We start from the raw sequence: 25189 nt of genomic DNA, 5'->3' as shown, positions 1-25189 counted from the left end.
CATCTAAATTTTATTGATTTTGTCCTTTAAACAGAAACAACCCTTTCACGGGAGAAAACAAAAACGCAAAAGGGACCCAACACAATAATATGGATCAGAATGAAAACTCGTCACAGTCAGAGAGGTGAAAGTGATGAAGAAATTGTGTGTCGGAGCACCAACTCCCAAAGCGCACTGTCCCGAAGGATGGCCATTCCCCCACCCCCCGGATTCGAAACGTTGTCTCTTCTTTATCTCTCTCTCTGGGCAGGTGCTGCCAGACCGGAAACACAGATACTCGGTGGCAGTGAGTCCTTGTTCAGGATTCTCTGACGGTTCAGTTGGGGGAGGGAGGTGTGTAGTACAATGTGGAAAGTGTGTGAGGTTATGCACTGTGATTAGAATGAGAAAGATGGAGACTGTTTTCTCAATGGGGAAAGGCTTTGCAAATCTGAAACTCAAAGGGACTTGGTAGTCCGCACTCAGGATTGTCTTCAGGTTAAAATGCAGAATCAGTTGGCAGTTAGGATGGAAAGTGCAATGTTAGTGTTTATTTGAGAAGGTTGGAATACAAGAGCAGAGATGTACTGCTCAGGATGTATAAGGCACTTGGAATATTGTGGACAGTTTTGGGTCCCATATCTAAGGAAGGATTCTTTTCTTATTTCGAAGATATACTTTATTCATTAAAGTGTACAAACATACATGGGTACTGAAGCATTTTGGCACTGTACAATAGCATAGGAAGAAAACAGACATTGAAATTGGACTCCAGCAAAGAACAACTTTCCTTGCATAAAGAATACATTGCTATGTATCTGACGTATTTGAAGGGTCTGATAACTGAACGATCCCCCATTTACATTTGGCATTTTGATGTCAGACAATGGTAATTCTCCACTGTGCCTTGGCGACAGTTGCCAAAAGCATTAGTGCATCCTTTTAGTCCTGGACCTTGGAATTGGTCAATCTGCGAAACTCGGTCAAATGTTTGCTCTGGAAGACAACAAGGTTTCAGGGAGACCAAAGAGCGTCGTTCACTGAGTTTATGGACTCTCGGATGCTGTCGATGATTGTCTCAGTGTGCATCCTGGGGAAAGGCCTGTAGACCACAGAGTCGTACATCACAGAGCTGCTCGGGACAAACCTCAACAAAACCCATTGCATTTTTCTCCAGACGTCCTTAGCAAAGGCACTTCATAGAAGGAGGTGTGTGACAGTCTCATCCTCTGCCCTGCGCTGAGGGAAGCTTGCGGTGGCACAGACAAAACCAGGCGGACATGAAGAATCTGACAGGTCGTGTCCTTCTCACTACAAGCCAAGCAACGGCTTGGTGCTTGTTGAAAAGTTCTGGTAGTGAGGCATTCTGCCCAATGACTGACAATCTGCTTAGGGAACAACCCAACAGGATCCACCCTCTCTTTTCTGGCAAGGTCTTGAGGACGCGAGATGCCCACCACTCCTTGAAGGACTTATGGTCAAAAGTATTTATCTTTGCAAATTTCTCCACAAAGGACATATAATACGGAATGAACCAATTACTTGGAACCTAATCTCATCCTTCACAACAGTGCCTTCAGGTTGAATCTTAGTACGTTGCAACACTTGGTGTTTAAATACGAAAGGTCTACACACAAGTTGATGCAGTCACACACAAATGTGACCACCAGGATGAGGGTATCACTGGGTACATTCTTCATCCCTTTATCCAGAGGTTTGGACGTAGAGTCCCTGCAGACACACTCTATCTTAGATCTCTAGATGAAGTGGAAGATGGCTTGGGTCACTGAAACAGTGTAGTTTGGGGGAATAGACCAAACCCGTACCACTTACAATAACAAGAGTGCTGACAAGATTATTCCTCTCAGTGGACAGGGAGTAGTGCGCCCAAAAGATCAGTTTCTGCTTCACTTTGGCGATGCACTCCTCCAAAGAATTCGTCCACTAGCCCATTCAAACTATATTCCCAGCACCGTCCTGTAATCTGTCCTAATGTTGAAGGGTGTAAAAAATCAGTCAGCCCAGTTCCCAAAGAACACGCCCTCGCTACTGCCTCGATTTAGCTTCGTTCCCGAGGCCAGTTCCACCCGGTCTCAGACATTCAGGATTCTATGTACTAACAGCGGATCGGCGCAGAAAACAGCGACGTTGTCCATGCACAGGGAAGATTTGACCTGCCGGACTCCACTGCCTGGAATAGTCACCCCTCTCAGGCTGGCATCCTTCCTGATGGACTCAGCAAAAGGCTCTAGAAAACACACAAACAAGGCAATTGGAGTAAGGTTACTTTTTTAGGGTATGAGACAAGAACTTTCAAAAATTGATTGGAGTAAACTGTTCACAGGATAAGGGAAGTCTGATCAGTGGAAAGCCTTCAAGAATATAATAATGAGCATTCAGAATCATGATGTTCCCATTAGAGTGAAAGGTAAGGCCGGAAGTTTTAGAGACCGAAGCAAAAAGAAGGCAGCATATTATGAGGGAGAGACAGGATAGATCAAGTGAATCCTTAGAAGGGTAGAAAGGCAATAGGAAAATACTTACAAGGGAAATCAGGAGGGAAAAAAGTGGACATGAAATAGCTTTGGTAAATGGAATTAAGGAGAATCCAAACGGTTTTTACAAATGCATTAAGGACAAAATGCATTAAGGGTAACTAGGGCCCCTCAAAGATCAGTAAGGTGGCCTTTGTGTGGAGCCACAGAAAATGGGAGAGATACTAAACGAGTATTTTGCATCAGTGTTTATTGTGGAAAAGGACACAGAAGATATAGAAATTGGGAAAATAGATGGTGATGTCATGAAAAATGTCCATATGACAGAGGAGGAAGTGCTGGACGTCTTGAAACGCAAAAAAGTGGACAATTCCCCAGGACCTGATCAGGTGTACTGTAGAACGCTGTGGGAAGCTAGGGACGTGATTGATGGGCCTCTTGCTGAGATATTTGTATCATCGATATTCAGAGGTGAGGTGCTGGAAGACTGTAGGTTGGCTAACATGGTGCCACTGCTTAAGAAAGGTGTAAGGACAAGCCAGAGAACCATAGACCAGTGAGCCTGACCTCGGTGGTGGGCAAGTTGCTGGATGGAATCCTGAGGGACAGGATTTACATGTATTTGGAAAGGCAAGGACTGATTAGAGATAGTCAACATGGCTTTGTGCGTTGGAAATCATGTCGCACAAACTTGATTGAGTTTTTTGAAGAAGTAACAAAGAGGACTGATGAGGGCAGAGCGGTAGATGTGATCTATCTGGACTTTGGTAAGGAGTTCAACAAGGTTTCCCATGGGTGACCGGCGAGTAAAGTTAGATCTCACGGAATACAGGGAGAACTAGACATTTGTATTAATGATTTGGATGTGAGCTTAAGAGAAATATTTAGTAAGTTTGCAGATGACACCAAAATTGGAGGTGTAGTGGACAATGAAGAACGTTATCTCAGATCAAAACACGATCTTGATCAAATGGGCCAATGGGCTGAGGAGTGGCAGACGGTATTTAATTTAGATAAATGCGAAGTGCTGCATTTTGGGAAAGCAAATCCTAGCAGGACTTGTACACTTAATGGTAATATCCTGAGTAGTGTTGCTGAACAAAGAAAACTTGGAGTGCAAGTTCATAGCTCCTCTAAAGTAGAATCGCAGGTAGATAGGATAGTGAAGAAGGCGTTTTGGTATGCTTTCATTTATTGGTCAGAGCATTGAGTATACGAGTTGGATGACATAATGCGGCTGTACAGGACTTTGGTTAGGCCACTTTTGGAATATTGCGTGCAATTCTGATTTGCTTCCTATCGGAAGGATGTTGTGAAACCTGCAAGAGTTCAGAAAATATTTACGAGGCTGTTGCCAAGTTTGGAGAATTTGAGTTACCGGGAGAGGTTGAACAGACTGGGGCTGTTTTCCCTGGAGCATCGGAGGCTGAGGGGATGACCTTATAGAGGTTTATAAAATCATGAGGGGCATGGATAGGATAAATAGACAAGGTCTTTTCCCCGGGTGTGAGACTTCAGCGCTAAAGGCTACAGGTTTAGGGTGAGAGGGGAAAGATACAAAAGAGACCCAAGGGGCAATTCTATCACAGAGAGAGTGGTGCGTCTGCAGATTGGGCTGCTAGAGGAAGTGATGGAGGCTGGTACAATTACAACAGTAAAAGACGTCTGGATGGGTATATGAATGGGAAGGGTTTGGCGGGATATGGGCTGGGTGCTGCCAGGTGGGGCTCGGTTAAGTTGGGATATCTGATCGGCACGGAGGAGTTGATCTGAAGTGTCTGTTTCCGCGCTGTGTATCTCTATGTCTGTATGAATCAAGATATTGTGGTTCTCATAAAGAGTAAAAAAGAATCTTTTGTTGATTATAAACAAGTGGAATCAATAAATCTCTTGAACAGTAGAAGAAGTGTAGGGGCATTCGGAAGAGGGAGACCAGAAAGACAAAGTGAAAATATAAGGTCGCCTTGGCAAGTGAGGTTGTGGATAATCCTAAGAAATTCCTCAAGTTCATGAGGAGTAAGAAAACAATTACAGTGAGAGTAGGTCCCCTTAAAGATTACCGAGGTTATCCTTGTGTTGAATCACAGGAGATGGGAGAGTTATTAAAATAATATTTTGCATCAGTTTTTGTGATGGAAAAAAGATGGAGGCTAGAGCACTCAGCGATGAAAAAAGATGTTTTGAAATCAGTTCACCTTACAGAAGGATGTGCTGGAGATGATAGAAAATATAAAGACGAATACATCTCCGAGACCTGATCTGGTGTAGCCCAGGACTTCATGGGAAGTTAGAGAGGAAATGTTTGGGCCCTTTGTAGAAATATTTTTCGCATCTATAAATACAGAAAGCTGCTGTATGACTGGAGATTGTCTAATGTTCTGCCTTTGTTTAAAAAAGGGATGTAAGGCGAAGCCTGTGAGTCTGATTTTGATGGGGGATTCTTGAAGTGATTTGGAAAGATCGGATTTTGATACATTTGGAGAGGTAAGGAATGATTAAGTTTAGTCAACATGGTTTTGCATGAGGTAAAATGCATCTCACAAACGTAACTGCGTTTTTTGAGAAAGTAAGCAAGAAGATTGATGAGAGCAGAATGTTAGACATTGTTGACTTGGACTTTAGTAAAGCCTTTGATAAAGTTCTGCATAGTAGACTAGTACTAAAGTTAGACCATATTGGTGAACTTGCCAATTGGATACATAATTGACTTAAACGGCGATAGAGTGATGGTGTAGAGTTGTTTTTCAGACTTTGACCAGCAGTGTTCCATTGGGATTGGTACTGGTGCGACTTTTGTTTGTCGTAAATTATGTAGATGAAAATAGAGAAAACATGGTTAGTAAGTTTACTAGTAACATCAAGATTGGTGGTATTGTGGACAGTGGAGAAGGTTATCTAAGATTGCATAGCGATCTTGATCAATTGGGTCAATGGGATAAAGAGTGGCAAATGGCATTTCATTTGGATAAATGTGAGGTATGGAATTTTGGCAAGACTTACACAATTATTAGTTAGGCCCTGAGTAGTTTAGATTTAGATTTTAGATTACTTACAGTGTGGAAACAGGCCCTTCGGCCCAACAAGTCCACACCGACCCGCCGAAGCGAAACCCACCCATACCCCCAGATAAAGAGTGGCAAATGGCATTTCATTTGGTTAAATGTGAGGTATGAAATTTTGGCAAGACTTACACAATTATTAGTTAGGCCTTGAGTAGTGTTGTAGAACAGAGAGATCTTGGGCTTCAGGTACATAATTGACATTTGCATCACATACAGACAGGATGGTTACACAGACATTTACCATGCGTGCAATCATTGCTCAGACCTTTTGAGGATAGGAGTTGGGATGTCATGTTGAGGTTGTACAGGACGTTAGTGAAGCCTTTTCTGGAGTGCTGTGTCTGCTTTTGGGCACCATGTTATAGGAAGGATATTATTAATCTGGAGATGGTTCAGAAGAAAAAAAAATAACAGGATGTTGCTGACAATGAAGGGTTTGAGTTATAAGGAGAGGCTGCATAGGCTTGGATCTTTCTCACTGGAGCGTAGGAGATGCCCTTACTGAGACTGATAAAATCATGGGGCATATCGGTAAGGTGAATGACAGATGTCATTTCCATCGGGTCAATGGGATAAAGAGTGGAAAATGGCATTTCACTTGGATAAATGTGAGGTATGGCATTTTGGCAAGACTTACACAATTTAAAGTAAGGCCTTGGGTAGTTTTGTAGAGCAGAGAGATCTTGGGCTTCAGGTACATAATTGACGTTTGCATCAAATATAGACAAGATGGTTACGCAGACACTTACCATGCTTGCCATCATTGCTCAGACCTTTTGAGGATAGGAATTGGGATGTCATGTTAACGTTGTACAGGACGTTAGTGAGGCTTTTTCTGGAGTAATGTATCTGCTCCTGGGCACCATGTTATTAGGAAGGATATTACTAGTTGGAGAGGGTTCAGAAAAAAAGTTAGAAGGATGTTGCTGACAATGGAGAGTTTGAGTTATAAGGAGAGGCTGCATAGGCTTGGACCTTTCTCACTGGAGCATAGGAGATGACCTTACTGAGACTGATAAAATCATGGGGCATATCGGTAAGGTGAATGACAGATGTCTTTTCCCTCGACTGGGTTATTTCAAGACGTGGGGCCATATTTTTGAAGTGAGAGGAGAAAGATTCAAAGAAAAGGTAGGAGGTGCAACGTTTTTACACACAGAGTGGTTCTGTTGGACCAAACGTCCAAAAGAAGTGATGCACGTCGGTACAGTTACAATGTTTAAAAGACATTTAGATAAGAACATGAATAAGAAGTGTTTAGATGATGTTGCGAGCAGCACAAAATGGCAAATAGCTATCCATGGCTAATGCAGCAGAGCATGGCTGACAGTTAGAGCACTTGGGAAAATAGTTACTTAATGTAGTCTTCACAAGTAGAACAATTACCGCTCTGTATAATCAAGGTTATAGAATGTGTCCGTGCAGTTGCTTACAATGATAAGAATATTTCATCCTAATTAGTAGCTTCTCTTGAATTATTTAATCAACCTGTTACAATATTAAGACTAGGATTTAGTTTACATTCTCCAGATAATCGAAGATATGCATTCTGAAGTAGTTGTACATCCACATATATACATGACTCTACATATCAAAAAAATCACGAAATGCATGAGAGGAAAAGATTCAGACCAATTTTTGACAGCAAAAGCAGCCTCCATATTATTACAGGGAGCAACGAATACAGCAATTTGCAGACATTGGAATGTGGATTGAATGGCATTAAGACACAACTTGCTCGCTAAAGAATTCTAATATTGGGCTAACCACATAACTTTGTTGGAACTGATGGAAAATCACTATTTTGTATATCCTGTAGTGACGAATTTAAATGTTCCTAGAGTGATAGGCAAGTATCCAATTAATTGGCAGTTAACACAGTACCAATATAATATCCATTGTGAAAAGGCTCAAGAAGAAACATGAGAAAATCAGGGAAAACATCAAGAAAGACCTAGAGTCGAACACAAGGCTGTCCATGCCTTTGTCGTTCTGTGATGCGATTAGCTTCATTGAAAATACACTGAATTTGCTGTTGCAACCTTGAACTGTGTAAGATGCTGTACCAGAAAGCCTATTACAAAAGAATAAATCAGCACTGCTGACCTTTAGAAATCAAGGGCGGTTATGTGCGTGCTCTGAGTTCAAAGTCGATGAATTAAGACATTCTGAAGCTTTTTGTGTGCCATACTGTACTTAGAATTAAGCTGTACTGAAAATAAAGGCCACCTGAAACCTCCCCACAACTTGGACTCTCATCGGAGAATGTGAGATCTAACAGAGGAATGTGGGCCAAAGCAGGCAAGTGGGATTAGTTTAGTTTGGGATTATGGTCAGCATGGACTGTTGGGCAGAAAGGTCTACTTCCATGCTGTATGACTCTATAAAAGGTTATGGAGGACTGTTGGGCCTGAAGAGGTCACAGAGATTGGGAAGGGTGCAGGTATTGGTGGCGGTCAGAGCGAAAGGGAGGGTTGAAGATACTAGAGGATGGTACAGATATTGGATGTGTTCTAATTGCTGGGGAAGGTTACAGAGATATGTTCAAGAGTAGGGGAATGGAGGATATAGAGATATGGAGAGGTGTAGGGGCAGGAGGTTGTTGCAATTGTTCTGTGTGAGGTAGATTCTGGAGGAGGTTACAGAGATAAGGAAATGTGTGGAAAAATTACAGAGTATGTCTGGGTTGCAGGTGGTTACGAGGTAGGGAGAGTTCTATGTGCTCGAAGAGGTTACAGAGATAGACAGATGTGTAGGATCTGAAGCATTTTACAGAAATATGGTGGGGTATATAAACTGGAGGATTTTACAGAGGTCGGTGTGTTGAGGCTGGAGAGGGTCCAGAGATATGGAGGGATGGTGACTGATGCAAATTCTCATCTCCCTTACTGAACAGCTTCCCCCAACCATTGGTGATCACCAGTGACTGGTTATTAGTGCCAAATACTGGGTATTGTCATGTAAAAGCATAAGAGATGATGACAATCCCATCTCTGGGCACCACCCATACTGCACAATGTCATATTCTGGAATATGAACATATTGTAACCTGATGACAGTGAAGATTTCAGTAACTCCATGTTTGATCACAGTCAGGCCCCTTGTACTGGACAGGTCAAAGTGTGACCTCACAGAACCAGTGTGACCTCACCAGGAACATCACAGAAAGAGACCTGACATCACAATCGGTTTGCAACCAGGCTTTGTTGGAGGCATGTGGCTGCACGACGAAACTCAGGGAAGGCAAGGTCACTGCACTGACTGTGTCTCAGGCTGATCTGTCTGGGAGTGAGTGTGATCAGAGAGAAGATCCAAATTGCCTCACTTTACAAGGAGAGAATGCAATGCTATGAAAAGACTATCAGCAACGTGATCAGACCGAACATGGTGAAGTTTAAATCTTATTCTAAAATTCGACCTCCACACTCATTGAGGGCTTGGAAGGAGTGGGTATTTAATGTTCTGGAGATTTATTGTGAGGAAGTTTGGAACTTACTTAAACTGGTAAAATATCCAGAGCCGATTCTTAACGTGGATAAAAAAAACACCAAATTACACTCTTTTCCAATGACCTAGGAAATCCCTATATCCCATGACTATCTGGTCAGGTCCACATTCCCCAACAACCCACCCTCCCGTCCTGGCAACTTCACCTGCCACCGCAGGAATTGCAAAACATGCGGCCACACCTCCTCCCTCACCTTCATCCAAGGCCCCAAAGGAGCCTTCCACATACATCAAAGTTTCACCTCCGCATCCACCAATGTAATTCATTGTATCCATTGCTCCCGATGCGGGCTACACTACATGGGGGAGACCAGACGCCTCCTCGCAGAGTGCTTTAGGGAACATCTGTGGGACATCCGCACAAATCAACCCCACCGCCCCGTGGCCCAACAATTCAATTCCCCCTCCTACTCTGCCATGGAGATGCAGGTCCTGGGCCTAGCCCTCTGCCGCTCCCTCAGCACCCGACGCCTGGAGGAAGACAGACTCATCTTCCGCCTCGGAACAATTCAATCCCAGGGCATCAATGTTGACTTCACCAGTTTCCTCATTTCCCCACCCCACCTCACCCCAGTTCCTAACTTCCAGCTCAGCAACATCCACATGACCTGTTCTACCTGCCAGTCTCCCCTCCCACCTATCCACTCCACCCTCGCTACTGACCTACCAACTTCATCCCCACCTCCATCCACCCATTTTACTCTTTGTTATCTTCCCCCATCCTCCTCTCTAACCCATCGCCTACATCCCCACCCGCATTCACCTATTGTACTCTTTGTTACCTTCTCCCCAGCCCCGACCCCACCCCCCCACACTTATGTCTCCACACTTGAGGCTCCCTGCCTCCATTCCTGATAAAGGGCTTTTGCCCCAAACGTCGATTTTCCAGCTCCTCGGAGAATGATATCTTTCCAGTTCCAAGAAAACTTGTCTTTATTTCCTGGGATTGCCCGAATGTTGTATTGTCCAGGATGAATGAGAATGTGTTTCTGTGGAAAGATTTAGAGTCTGTATTTCTATTTTCGCACGATGTTCATTCTTCTGGAATGAACACCCACTTCGCTGCCATTGGACTTGGTTTCTGTCACGTTCTGTGGCATCCTGAATATCCAGTGGTGAACCTAAAGACTGGCAAGACCACTTACCCTCCAACCACGTCATTCACTTTAGTAAGTCAAATGCCTACACAGCGTAATCAATGTTTCCTGCCCTGATGGCCTTGCAGTCAAATCCAAGATTCTTACTGAACATGGAATGTTTTCTCCTTCACTCACTTCAGGAAGAAACACTAAAGCTCACCTGAGTCATTCATTTTGCCCCGAACACAAGGTTATTTTTCTCTGACTCAAGATCATTGATTTGTCTCAGGAATAGATCATCTCAAGCTTTTATCAATTCAGCTTTTATGCTTTGAGCCGAGATCATGACAGCACAAATTGTTTAAAGTTTTGATTCCTATCCTCTTGCTGTCATTGTCCAGACGTAGACTCCAGTTCATACTTCGTTTATCATCAGTCTCTGCAGTGTGATTTCTCCCTCTCTCAACCCTAGAGCCTATCACCAATCCATCTTTGTCTCGTCTCCTGGGTAAGAGGGCAAATTCTCTCTTTCTATCCTTGTTTCTCCTGCTGCTTAATCCTGGATCCACCCCAACAGGGTTCAGACTTCACTCTGGATGGTAACTTTCAGTCTCAGCTTTTGCTTAGCTCTGAGATTCTGCCTGCTTCAACTTCCAAATCAAAGCACCATAGATGTAAACTTTCAAAAATAAGAAGACCACTGCCAAGTTCCTTAGAAACTTAGGAATCCATCAACTGGTAACATCACACGAACTTAAATTGAAATTATTTTGTATTTCACTCAATATCATTTGGTCGAGTAATCCTGGGATTTATGCCCTGCCATTCGTCCACATTCCTTCAGAAAAAAGAATTTTCTCAAAATCATACATCCCAATTTGTTTCACAGAAAATGAAGTTTATTAAGCCGATGAAGCGTTGTCTCTTTTTCAATGTAGGGAAATGTTAGCTACATTACACACATCAAGCTTCCACAGACAGTAGTATCATCAGAACCAGGTCACCTTGTGTTTCTGTGAGTGTTCTATTGTGAGGAAGAATTATTGGCCCCAAGGCAACAGGAATATTCCTGATGCCTTTCTTTCAATAGTGATAGAAGTCAGGTTACTTATTGAGAACAGACGATTGAAATTGCTGAGATAATGAGCTCTGTATATAAACCAGTCAGTGAATCAGACACTGAGAATTACCCAAATATAATGATGCTCTCTCTCAGAACTGACCATCCAACAATACATCAGTCCCCCGTAATGACACCGACATCAGAGAGCTCTGTCAGTATTGACCCTTTGAATATGTCTCACACCCTCTGTGCCACTACCTGAATTGCAGCTTTGATTGTACAATGTGCTGAGTGACAAAGGTGATTTCAGACAACAGCTATGCTAGCAATATCTGTGTGCAGCTCAGTTCGATAGGAAGCTAGGAAAAAGAGTGGGCACACAGGACTGACTGTGGGTTCATTAGTTAAGGGAACTGGGTGGAGTTTCCACAGTTATAAATATATCTTCAGCATATTAAGATAACCTCCCTGCTTCCAGGGCCAAAGATATCACAGAACAGCCGAAGAAATTCTGCGGAGCAGATCAAACGGCATAAGTAGCGCTCCATGGTAGTGAGAAATATCTCAGTGGGAAGGGAGGGAGGGACATTTGGTCCATTAAACAGATTTCAGGAAACTAGGAATAAGGTCCAAAAGCAGGGCCGGTAACGCAGTAATCTCAGACTCACTGTCAGCTCCACTTGCGGAATAGACGTGGAATAATTGAATGGATGAACATGTGGCTGGAGAACTGGGTCCAGAGGGCAGGCAGCAAGTTACAGAGGCGTTGGGACCAGTTCTGGAGCAGGTAGGACCTCAATAAGATGGATAATTTGCATCTTGGCAGTCCTGAAGTGAACATCCTCACAAATAGGTTTGTGAGTGCTATTGGGGAGGCGACAACTGGGATTGGAAAAGTACTGGGAATGTAAATGGGAAGGCTGAATTCATATTCTCTCCCTCGCGTGATTATTGTCTGGCTCATCTTTTGCTGGGTCCTAAATTGTGCCCAATTGTCAGGCTTAATATCGTTTCTGGGTAGAGACTGCAGATGCTGGAATCCAAAGTAGACAGGCAGGAGGCTGGGAGAACACAGCAAGACAGGCAGCATCGGAAGGTGTAGAATTCGATGTTTCAGGTGAAGCAGTTCTTCAGGACTGCAGGTATAGAAGTTGACGTTTCCGGTGTAACCCTTCTTCAGGAGTCCGACTTCTACACCTCCAATCCTGAAGAAGGGTTACACCCGAAATATGGACTTGTCCGCCTCCAGCTGCCTGGCTTGCCGTGTTTTTCCATTCACCCACCTGTCTACCTTCCTATTGTTTCTGGCATTTTTATCTACCTTTCCATTTGACACAGTGCAATATTATCTGTAATTTATTTCCCCATCACAGCAACTGGTAGCATTTGTATCACAGCAGAACATTGAACACTTTCATGTGGAGTTTTCAAAACAAGATTTACACCAGTCCAAAGATGTAAAAAAAAATGATTGGTTGACAATGGAACATTTTGAATAGACAAATAAAATAGAGAATGTAGTGTAGAATATCTCTAAGTAGGTCACTGCAGTCAGTGGATGATCAGGGAATGGAATTGTTGAGAAAGCAAATCAGGAGGATGGAAGAAGTTTGGACAAAATAAATGCATGCAGCTTATAGCCTGATGACAGGCTGATAAGACGCTGGTTGCAATTGTACAGAGGTAACAGTGGAATGAATGATTGTTTCACCAATTATGAGTTGACTCTGGGTTAGATTTAGCAGCTCGGAAAAATATTACTGCAGGTGCTGGAATGTGGACTGAAAACAACCAATGCTGGAGATCACAGTGGGCCAGGCAACATGCATGGCGATAAAGCAAACTTACATTTCGAGACTAGGTGACTCTTCATCAGAGCTGAAGTGAAGTATGGAGGGACAGCATTTATGCTACAGTAACACCCACATCACCACCCCTAATTATAGCATAAATACTGTCCCTCCACACTTCATTTCAGTTCTCATAAAGAGTCACTTACACTAGAAGCATTCGCTCTCTTTCTATGGATGCCCCCGACCCGCTGTGATCTCCAGCATCTGTTGTTTTCAATATGAGTTTAGGAGCTGTTTTGCAGATGGAAACAATAATTCTTGTTGATGGTGAAAATATCTTTTTTTTTTAAAATTACCTCGGGTTCAAATTTGAAGCCACAAGCAATCGGTGTTCATCAAGAACAAAAACAGACGTTGCTGGGAAAACTCGTCAGCACTAGCAGAAGAGACACTGGACTCAAAACATTTATTCTGCGATGTCTCTATCGATACTGTCAAAAATGCATTTTCATGAAGGTACTGAGGATGTCGGATCATCTGCCATATCCAACACCATTCCCAAGCTTCGGATCATCTGCCATATTCAACACCATTCCTAAGCTTCTGTCTTCCCTTTGGTTGTCCTTGGATTCTCCCACCAACTCATCAGCTGATTCACAGAAAGAAGCAAACAAAGGGAATAACATCAGCCATCAGGTTACGGTGAACTTTTCTTTCTAAAAACATACATTCATGGGATTTGGGAGCTGCTGGCTGGCCAGCATTTATTTCTTGTCCCTAGTTGCCCTTGAGAAGGTGTGGTGAGCTGCCCCCATTAATCTCTGCAGTTCACCTGCTGTGGGTTGACCCACCAAGGCATTAGGGAGGGAATTCCAGGATTTTGACCCAATGACAATGAAGTAATAGTAATCTATTTCCAAGTCAAGATGGTGGGTAGCTTGGAAGGGAACTTGCAGGTGGTTGTGTTCCCATCTATCTGCTGCACCTGTCCTTCAAGATGTAAATGGTCTTAGAAGATGCTGTCACAAGATCTTTGGTGAATTTCTGCAGTGCACCCTTTGGATAATGCACACTGCTGATACTGAGCGCTGGTGGTGGATGGATTGAATGTTTGTAGATGTAGTTGGTTGCTTTGTCCTGGATTGTGTGAAGCTTCTTAAACGTTGTTGGAACTGCACCCATCTATGCAAGTGGGGAGTATTCCATTACACTTCTGACTTGTGCCTTACAGATGATGGACAGGCTTTGCAGAGTCAGGAGGAGAGTTAATCGCCACAGTATTCTTAGCCTCTGACCTGCTCCTCTCAGTGCTGCGTTTATGTCGAGAGTCCAGTTGAGTTTGTGGTCAATGGTAAGTCCAGTTCCCATTGTTGATAGTGTTGTATTCATTGATGGTAACATCATTCAGTGTCAAGTGATGGTGGTTATATTGTCTCTTACTGGTGATTATCATAGCTGCGTATTAGTGTGGCACAAATGTTCCTTGCCACTTGTCAGTCCAAGCCTGGATTTTGTCCAGATCTTGTTGTATTTGAACCTGGGCTGCTTCAGTATCTGAGGAGTCGCAAACGGTGCTGAACACTGTGCAGTCGTCAACAAACAGCCCCAAATCTGAACTTTTAATGAAGGGAAGGTCATTGATGAAAGAGCTAAAGATGGTTTATACTAGGACACTACACTGACGAACCCCTGCAGAGGTGTCCTGGAGCTGAGATGACTGACTTCCAACAACCATACCCATCTTGTTATGTGTCAGTTATGACTCTAACGAGAGGAGAGTTCGTCCCCTGATGCCCATTGATTCAAGTGTACTCATGGTCCTTGATGTCACACTCTGCCGAATGTAGCCTTGATGCCAAGGGCATCCATCTCCTCTAGAATGCAGCTGTTTTATCCATGTTTTAACCAAGGCTGTAATCTGACCTGGAGCTGAGTGACCCGGGTGAAACCCAAACTGGGTGTCACTGCGCAGGTTGTTGCTGAGTTGGTGCTGCTTGATAGCATGATGACCCCTTACATCACTTGGAAGTGATGGAAGGGGTTGTGAGTAGAATGATGGGGCGATAATTGGCCAAGTTGGATTTGTCCGGCTTTCTGTGTACATTATATACCTGGCAATTTTCCATATTATCAGACAGGTGTTATTATTATTGACAATGTACTGGCAGAGCTTGATCCTCGGACTGGGAAAATTCTGGAGGACAAGTTTTCAGTGCTATTGTCCGAATATTATCAGGTCTCATTGCCTTTACAGCATGCAGTGCCTCCAATCATATATTCATATCATATGAAGTGAATTGACTTGGCTGAAGCCTGGTATCTCTAATGCTGCGGATCACTGACCCAGATAGAACATGCCCTCGGGACTTCTGGTGAACATTGCTGCGAATGCTTCAGTTTTATCGTTTGCATTGATGTGTTGGACTCTTCCAAAATTGAAAATGGGGATATTTGTGGAACCATCTCCTTCAGTGAGTTTTAATTTTTAACCACCATTTGCAACTGGATGTTGCAGGACTGCAAAGCTTAGATCTGATCCATTGGTTGTGGGCTCACTTAGATCTGTCTATCACTTGCCGCTTATAGTGTTTCGTGAGCAAGTTGTCCTGTTTGGTAGCTTCATCAAATTCATACCTTATTTGCTGCTCCAGGCTTCTCAAGAATGGAAACAGACAAAGTAAATTATCGCTGAAAATAGGTTTGTCATCCAAAAGATGAAAAATCTTTACGATATTTGCATCATATTTGTGAAGATTTATATCATATTATTTACTCTTTTATGGGAGAAATGTGTTAATCTTTTTTCAATTGTCCAGATGTGTGGATCAGAGAATTCCATGAGGAAAAGTGTGTAGGAGACTGTTGTTTTGTTGTTTCCAAACTGGCCTGGTGTGAACGAAGATATTTTTCCTTCATGGCACTCACTGAAAACTGATTGCACGCGCATATCTAATTTCCCTTTCGGTTATGCCTTTGTTGTTCAGCTTTCTGCAAACTGTTGCTCATTGCTAACAGGGCTTGAGACTACTTTGCTCCTCGATTCTTTTTTCGTTTTGTTCTTCAGATGGAGTCATTTCCTTGCCTTAGAAAAGGACTGCTATGATATTGCTACTCCACCTCCTCCTTTCATCCATTCTTCAAGTGGACTCTGCCTTCCATCATCTGCTGCATCTATCATAGAACCATAGAATTTCCACAATGTGGAAACGGGCCGTTTGGCCCAATATGTATACACCCACCCTAGGAAGAGTAACCCACACAGACCCATTCCCCTACTACTCTACATTTACCCCAGACTAATGCACCTGACACCTATACATCCCTGAACACGCTGGGCAATATAACATGGCCAATTCACCTAACCTGCACGTCTTTTGGGTTGTGAGAGGAAACCCTGCAGACACGAGAAGAATCTGCAAAAATCTCCACAGACGGTTACCACAGGTGGGAATTGTGCCCAGGTCCCTGGTGCTGTGAAACCATGCTAACCCTGCTGCTGGCTTTCAGTTATTTGGATTTATTCATTAATTGAATTAATTTTTTAACTGGATATATCACTGCACACTTTAACTGGTATCTAAAACTATTCTGTGTCACCACGTAAATAAATGCATTTGTGCAGCAACTTAAGTTCCGCAGCATAAATGCGATTAATTCAAAGAGGCCAAATGCAGCATAACCCAAATGATAAGCAGCTTGAAAGATATATAAAATATACGCCAACCAGAGAAGTATGAAGCTGGAAGATATGGCAAAGAGTAAAATTACAGATTTCTTTCTGCTCTCTATCTCTGAGTCATTCTCTATTTTTCTCTGACCCCTCAGATCTTCACGCACTTTTATTGCCTCGAAGATATGTCTGACAGTCAGAATGTTGAGAAAGAGAATAAAAGCAAATGGGAGAAATGGTGTTAAAAATTTTTCAAAATATTTGAAACTCAACCACCGACGGTCATTATTATAACTGTAACTGGTAACACAATACAATGGAACATTGTTGGTAATCTTCCCAGGTCGAAATCTAAAGTAATTGGGAATATTTTTTAAAGAAAAGAAAATACAGATTGTTGCTAGAACCCTCAGTGCAGTTTTCTCTGTGCAATACTGAGATTTCATTTGATGAAAACAAATGGCGACAAATCGATCAAAAGAAAATGCAACAGTGAACCAGACAGAACAATCAATAGCTAAGAAGGTCAGGACATTGATAATGCTACAAACAGGCGTGATGTCCAGGAAACACTGTGGATAATAATAGGAACTAAACCGACGAAATATGACATCAAACATAATGAACAGTAGATCAGACGTTGCCATGGCCACCAAATAACGAATGGTACATGCAGAAAGACCACACTTGCCCCGGGTCAAGAATACAATCACCATTAGACTAACTGTAAAAGAGAGAAAAGAAAAGAAGAATTGAAGTTACTGATCAAACGTTCTCTGTCCATGTGTCCAGACTATAAGGGATTGAGTTTAGGTACAAGGGCAATTGTTGTCCTCTTTCATATCAAATTAAATACTTTGAATCACAACAAGCCACCAAAATGAATCATTTGCATTTTATAAAGATATTGGGATGAACATGAGCCAAAATCTATTCCCAGCAACATGGTCATGTATTTAATGTTTTACAGGGGTCAGCAGTGTTAATTTCAGCTACTTTATAGGTTACTCTGTCTATCTGGAATTTTACATAAGATATAAAATCCAGACAAAGACACCCAGATGAGCAAAGCAACGAATGAGAAATATCTCGCACAAACATTGATTGCAAAGTGCCTGCATTTGGTTTTGGATTTTCCACAGCTCAGATTGCCTCTAGAATTTCATAACCACGGTATGTAAACTGCAGAAAAGGGCATTAAATCACTTCACAATGACTGGGAAAGGACGTACTCCACAATATGAAATGCTAAAAAAACTTTGAATCCATCCCATGGGAATGAAATTGAGTGTATTAACAATCTAACAATGAAAGTATTCAGCAGTGAATCCAACCATAAATTCTCAGGTTGGATACCCAACTCAATCATAAGAACTTCTGCGTTTGGTACAGCATCACGCCACATGCCCAAGATGATACACCACAGCCCCTACCAAATAAAATCTGAATCCATGCAGCATTGGTCATTGCAAGCTTCTGGCTTAGAAATCAGGCACTTTACCTGGGATTAAGCAAAAGTTCCTGCCTGATGTCCAGGCTCATGCACTCAAGCTCCTGTGCTAGGCCGTCTCCATGTGAGTAGTGTTCCCCTTCCCAGATTCAGAAAACAAAACTGGGCTAGAAATCCCTGTAGCCTACCCAACATTCTCCATGGAAATCACTAGAATTGAATCACTACTTGTTCTCAGTGACCCAATCTATTGTTTGGCATCAGAAGCTGACTTTGAATTCTGGCCAGTGCTAAAAGTTAGGGGAGACAATGGTATAATAGTCTTATACTAGAGTATTCATTCTGGGACCTAGGTAATGTAGTGGGGTCCTGGGTCCAATGTCCAGCTTGGCAGATAATGGAATTTGAACTCTATTAGAAATCTGTACTTAAGAATGGAATGATAACCATGAAATGTTTTTATCCCCCAACAGTTGACAACAATCTCATTCACTCATGTCCTTTAGGGAAGGTAATCTGTGATCTTGCGTGGTCTGGCCTTCATGTGACTCCAGACCCACAACAATCTGGTAACTCTTAACTGCCCTCTGGGCAATTAGGGATGGGCAGGAATTGTTGCCCCCCCCCCATCGAAAGAATAAAAGAAAATGGAGTTCCCATCCACAACCAACTTGCTGGTACAGATCACTGCTTCCCATTTTAGACCACTGCCTAGGACTGGATAACCTCACATGAAGTTCATTGACACAAACATGTGACTCTCATAACTGACCCAGTTTCAAGGATAAGAGAGCCTCCGCCCGAATCAGCATAGTATTCTGAAATAGGGATCACCAATACATAGACCACATGTAACAAAGGCAAAAGGACCTTTCTCCTGGTTTGAGACCAGTAGTAGTTGGGAAGTTCATTGAATTAGACAAAAAATGCTTTGACTTGGCCATCTTCTGGGATATGTGACACCCTGAATCTAGCAGGACCTCAGCACCAAGCTTTTACCCTTTTCCCTTGGACATTTCTTAGGCTCTCTCCCATGTGACACTTTCTTGAACAATAACAATCCTGCGAGTTCAGAGATATATTCTTTCAGATTTGGAAATACTGTTTATTTTTAAAGGTGCTCGCAGAATATGAGATTTGGTGGCTAGGCCAATATTCATTACCCAGTTCTAATTGCCTTTGTGATAATCCGGGACAGTGGCAGTTCGGATCATTTGCATTATCTGGTGGACAGGAAAACTCTGTGTTTTTGGAGGAAAGTTGACGAATATTTAGACTGCAGCAGTGATGGAGTAATGACAGATTTCCATGTCAGAATGATATCTAGGTTGAAAGGGGAATTGGCATGTGATATGGTATTCTTGTGCATTTTCAGCCCCTGTTCGTCTAGATGTTGGAGGTCATAGTTTTGTCAGGTGCTGTGGACAGAGACTTGGAGTTTAAATGTTTTACATCTTGTTGGTGGTATTCTTTGCTGGTCATTGCGTGCCATTGGTGCAGGGAGGAATCCTAAATATGGTCATTGACAGGTGGGGGATGGTGCCAGTGTAGCTGTGGAAGAGGGAGTATACACATGTATCCTACAAAGAGGCAGGCCACCTCACTACTTTGTAGGAAGCGGGACGATTGAAATAAAAAGTTGTTAAATGCAAGCACAAGTTCTGCCAAGCGAATCAGACTGTCAGTGGAGGGGGACCAGTTGGGTTGGTGAGAGGGGTAAAACAGAGGGCTTTAAGGCCTTCCTTATAGGGCATATAGGTGTATAAGAACTGAACGTCCAGGGTGAAGATGAGGTGTTGGGGACCGGGGAAACGAAAATCATGGAAGAGGTAGAGGACGTGAGTGGTGTCTAGAACATATGGGGGTAGTTTCTGGTCCAAGGGGGGCAGGACGGAATTGAGATAAATGAAGATGAGTTCAATGGGGCAGGTAGAAATAATCGATCGACTGGGGCAGTCGGATTTGTGGATTTTCAGCAAGAGATAAAACGGAGCGGTGCGGGGTTGGGGAACTGAGATTCGAGGCTGAGGGTGGGCTGAGGTGATGAGCTTGTGGATAGTGTTGAGATGATGGTTTAGTGATGAGAGGAGGTTTTGTGGTCAAGAGGGTGGTAAGAGAAGGTGTCGGCAAGGTCAGAGGCTGTGGTACAAGTAAATGGGTTTGGTACTGTTTGGACTCCTGGGCAAAGACAGAATGTTTGTCATTATCACAGTAAAAGAACAGAAAAGTTGACATTCTAGAAATAGGAGTTGTGAGCTGTATTAGTGACATGAAGTACACTGAGAGTAGGCAGAACCAAATCGTACTGTTGATGGTTAAATAAATGGGTCATAACTTTTTATATTGAATGTGCAGCATCCGAAAAGAAGTATGTATCACTGTTTCTTGAAATTCACCGAGAATGAGCGGAATATAGTCAAATGTGGGGCCTGAAACTTTAAAGGATTTAGTAATGCAAAATATGGCAATGTTATTTCTATCAATAAAGTACAACACAACCAGAGTTAATTTAGTTAAAATACTCATTCAGGTTTCGAATTCTTTGTAATGGGCGAGGCATGTATAGTACATTAAAGGAACATGTCAAATGTTCTGTATTCTGTCCTGTTAATTCTTCAACTCAATTATTAATTACAGACATACTAAAGGCATTAAAGGGACTAAAGTCAGTTATTTGTTAAAACATTTATTTTTTCATTCCCAATGCTGTTCATATTTTTGATTTTATATATTGCCTTAAAAGTGACTGATGGACGTTTCTCATCAAATCTCTCTGCCCACCTGCCCCCACCTGGCCACAAACCTCAGGAGGACACAAAGTGAAAAGTAGCGATTACTTTTAATTAACTGTGGAAAAATTCGGAATTACAGATTAATCAACTGTTAAGCTAAATCTGATCACATTCTGGTGTAAAACTGTGTCAACAGTTCCAGTTCTATATCCATCCTTATTAGAGTCTTGATCAGAAGTTAATGTAACTATATCTCACAACTTGCCCTAACTTTGCTGGAAGATTACTCAGTCCCAAAAGGATAATAAATATTATTTGAGTAAACATGACATGTCTGTAGGGCATTTTATTGAATTAACATTGTAGCTCTGCTACTTTTACTTTATTAAAACGTTATCACATCTTTTTATCTCCATGGGGACATTTCAGTTTGTAAACTAAGTACCAACATATTCAACCAACTGTGAAGATTTTCTAATTTGCAATTCATTGTATATTTATACACTACATTGACAGCATCAGTGGACAGAACAGAAATGAGGAATGTAATACAAGTGAAGGACAGTATGGTTCATATCGTTATGGTCGTATTGACCATTGTTTTCAGGTATTCCATTTCATTTAGTCCCCCACAGACAGTTAAATTCTATATAAAAACAGAACAACTGGTGATGCTGTAAATCAGAGACAAAAATAGAAATTGCTGGATAAAAGCTCAGCAGGTCTGGCAGCATCTTTGGAAATAAATCAGAGTAACTTTTTCGAGTTGAGTGTCCCTTCCTTAGAAGCGGAGTGCTGAGGAAAGGTCGCTCAACCCAAAACATTAACTCTGAGTTAAATTGTATCGTCTGAGATGTTCCTACTTATGGAAGTCCTCTTGGGTAAATTTATATGTCCAGTTAGTAACACGCACTCAGTGTATCTTTATTTTGAGAGATACTCACAATAACACTTGGACAATGGGGTTAATTGTTCGCTCTTGGCTAGGAACCCACACAAGGTAAAATTTAAACGAAAAATGCTCACAGAATCACACTGCCAAGAGAATCCCTGCTCCCTTCAGGCTATTGACCCACGTGTAATACGAGTGAGAGACATTCCTCGTAAAATTACAATTGAGATCACAACAATTCCTGTTTTTGTGATACACATGTACTACAATTCTGCATTTAGAGATATGCAAAAGAAAGCAAAAATACTGGGTCAGAAGTTCCCATTTGAGTCGTCACCTACACTCAGTACAAGAATTTTTAAAAAATCATTCGTGGGATGTAGGCATTGCTCATTGGTCAGAATTTATAACCCACCCTTAGTTGCCCTCAGAGATGGTAGTGAGCCACATTCCTAAGCCACTGCAATCCAGATGCTTCAACAATGTCATACGGGAGAGAATTCCAGGATTTTAACTCACTGACATTGAAGGAATGGCGATATATTTCCAAGCCAGGATGGTGAGTGGCTTGGAGGGGAACTTTCGGATGGTAGTGTGTCCATGTATCTGCTGGCCTGTCCTTTTGGATGGCATGGTCCTGGTTTTGGTTGGTACTGTCGAAGTGTATTTGGTGAATTTCTGCATGCATCTTGTCGATGGTACACACTGCAGCTACTGAGCATCAGTGTTGGAGAGAGTATGCGTATGTCGATATGATATCAATCAAACAGTGTGTTTTGTCCTGATGGTGTCAAAATTTTGAGCATTGTTTGAGTTGCACTCATCCAGGGAAGTTGGTTTATATTCCATTGCACTCCTGACTTGTGCCTTGTGGACAGGCTTCAGGGAATTAGGAGTGAGTTACTCACTTTGTATTCCTCGTCTCTGACCTTCTCTTCTAACCACAATGTCTATAGAGTGAGTCCAACAAGCTTCCAGTCAATGGTAATCCCCAAGATGTTGATATTGAGGTTTTCAGAAATAGTAACAGTGAATGTCAAGGGGTGGATATTAGATTTGTATTGTCAATAGTCATTGCCTGGCATTTATGTGGCATGAATATAAATTACCACATCCGACACTTCTGGTGGCATTGTGCTTATCATTGCTGCCTCACAACGTCAGGGACCCAGATTTAATTCCAGCCTGAGTGGACTGTCTCTGTGGACTTTATACATTCTCTCCATGACTGTATGGGTTTTCAGCCGATGCTCCACTTTCTTCCCAGGTCACATTTTTGCAGCCAATGTACAGTAGCTATGACAAATGCAGGATTATGGCGATAGGGTGGGGCGTTTTGGTGGGATACTTTTCGGAGTGTTAGCGCAGGGTTTCTATGATCCTATGATATAATCCAGATTTTGTTACGTGTTCTTTAAATCTTACCAGTCTGATCAGCAACCAAATGAAATTTGTTTGAGATCTTGGCGCCGAGCATTCCAACAAAAGCATTTCCTTCAAGTGAATTATTTTGGAATTGAAGACACAAGTTGTTATTGCATTAGAGAGTCCCTTGATGTGACTCCCTTGATGTGAAACATGCTGTGCCAGACACATTCCAACAAGCAGCAGTGCTGACATTTACATTGTTCTGCGGAAATGTTCAGTTCAGGGTTGGTGTTACTGCAAAAATTCATAAACTTTCAAATGCTAGCTGGCAACAATGAGTCCCTTCAATACTTCCTCACTCCTACCCCAATGTACTTACCATCCGTCAATAGCACTAAACAGTCTGAGGTTACTCAGCACCTAAATTGGACATTCAATAAACCACCTCAACTTGATACAGTGATTTGAACATCAAAAATGTCAAATAAAAACTGGAAGAACTGTGGATGCTTTAAATCAGAAACAAAAACCGGAATCGCTGGAAAAGCTCAGCAGGTCTGGCAGCATCTGTGGACAGAAATGAAGTTTCTGTTTCGGTTTGAGTGACCGTTCCTCAGAATCATCACCAACCAAGATGGAGGTGAACATACTGAACTGCCCTGTGTAGGGTCCTTTCCCTGAATGGCCATCCTCATCCAGCACAGGGTCTCGTCATGAACAATTTCCCACAAAGTGAGCACAGGCGAGCAGTCATTCCCACTTAACCCTTGCTTTGCAATAATTCAAAATGCGAGAAAGATGCAATAACATTTCCAAGAGGCAGATGGACTAACATTGCCCAGCAGGATCTTGAACTGCACTGATGTGACTACAGCAAGCCACATTTTCACTTTTGGAATTTATGAATCTATATAAATCTGTCCATGTGGTGTAAATTACAATCATCGTTTGGACAGACATCCCATGTAACATTGATGCAATGAAGTCTCACACCATGAGACAAAGAGCATCATGCTGGACAAATGGTTAATATTATTTTAGCGGTGTGCTGCTGATGGTCTATGAATCAACTGCTGATTCATTTACAGTTTCCAACTCACCGAGTCAGTCAATGCTGAATATCAGATCAACTGGAGGGCACAGCAGCAGGACTGACTTTCACTCTGTCTGGGGCCGGAGGTTGTTGACCCTGATTGGAACCTCGGAGCAGTACAACAATATTTAGTATCCTAAATCACACATCAGTCACCACAAATCAAATTGTCTTTCATCAGAACAAAAGTCCTGTTGTATCACCAAATCTCCACCGTTCTGGGGCCTTTGGGCTGAATACAAGAACAAACGTTTCACAGAATTGGTGGAGTACTGAAGTCCATAGTATAACACTATGGCCTTTTAGTGAATTGACCTAAAAATACTTGCGGGGTATTCATCTGTAAAATGTCAGTACCAACATAACAATTATAAAAATAATGAATACTTATCCAAATTGATCGCCAAAACTGAAATAACAATCCCAAACAAATACAATTGGGAGCACCTTCACATGGAGAGAAAGTGAGGACTGCAGAGGCTGGAGAGACAGAGTCGAAATGCGTGGCGCTGCAAAAGCACAGCAGGTCAGGTAGCAAGCAAGGAATGATGAAGGGCTTATGCCCGAAAGATTGACTTTTCTGCTCCGTGGATGACTGCCTGACCTGCTGAGTTTTTCCAGCGCCACACTTCTTCACTCTGACTCTCTCGCATCTGCAGTCCTCACTTTCTCTCAGTCACTGTAAACCTTACTGCAAAGACTCTTCTGACGATGCCCATCTTAAAGAAGTTCTTCTGCTCCCTCTGTAAAGCACCTTTACAGAGACCATTATAGTTTGGGGAACAGGAATTGATAACAGAAACAAAGGGCAAGGTGGGAAATATACTGATGGACAAAGTTGTTTGATCCTCTGTGGGAGATTTTCTGCCACTGCACTCCAGATCTCAGCGTTTGTCCTATTAAAGTCCGTACCACAGCACTGTGCATTTTTTAACCAATGGCACAACTGGCACGTCTTTTTAACAATCAAATAATTCAACAATGCACATTGTAATTGTTACCCTGT

This window comes from Chiloscyllium plagiosum, chromosome 46 (assembly GCF_004010195.1).
Source record: "Chiloscyllium plagiosum isolate BGI_BamShark_2017 chromosome 46, ASM401019v2, whole genome shotgun sequence".
Taxonomy (NCBI): domain Eukaryota; kingdom Metazoa; phylum Chordata; class Chondrichthyes; order Orectolobiformes; family Hemiscylliidae; genus Chiloscyllium; species Chiloscyllium plagiosum.
The sequence above is the reverse complement of the archived record's forward strand: the minus strand, read 5'-3'. Positions refer to the sequence as shown.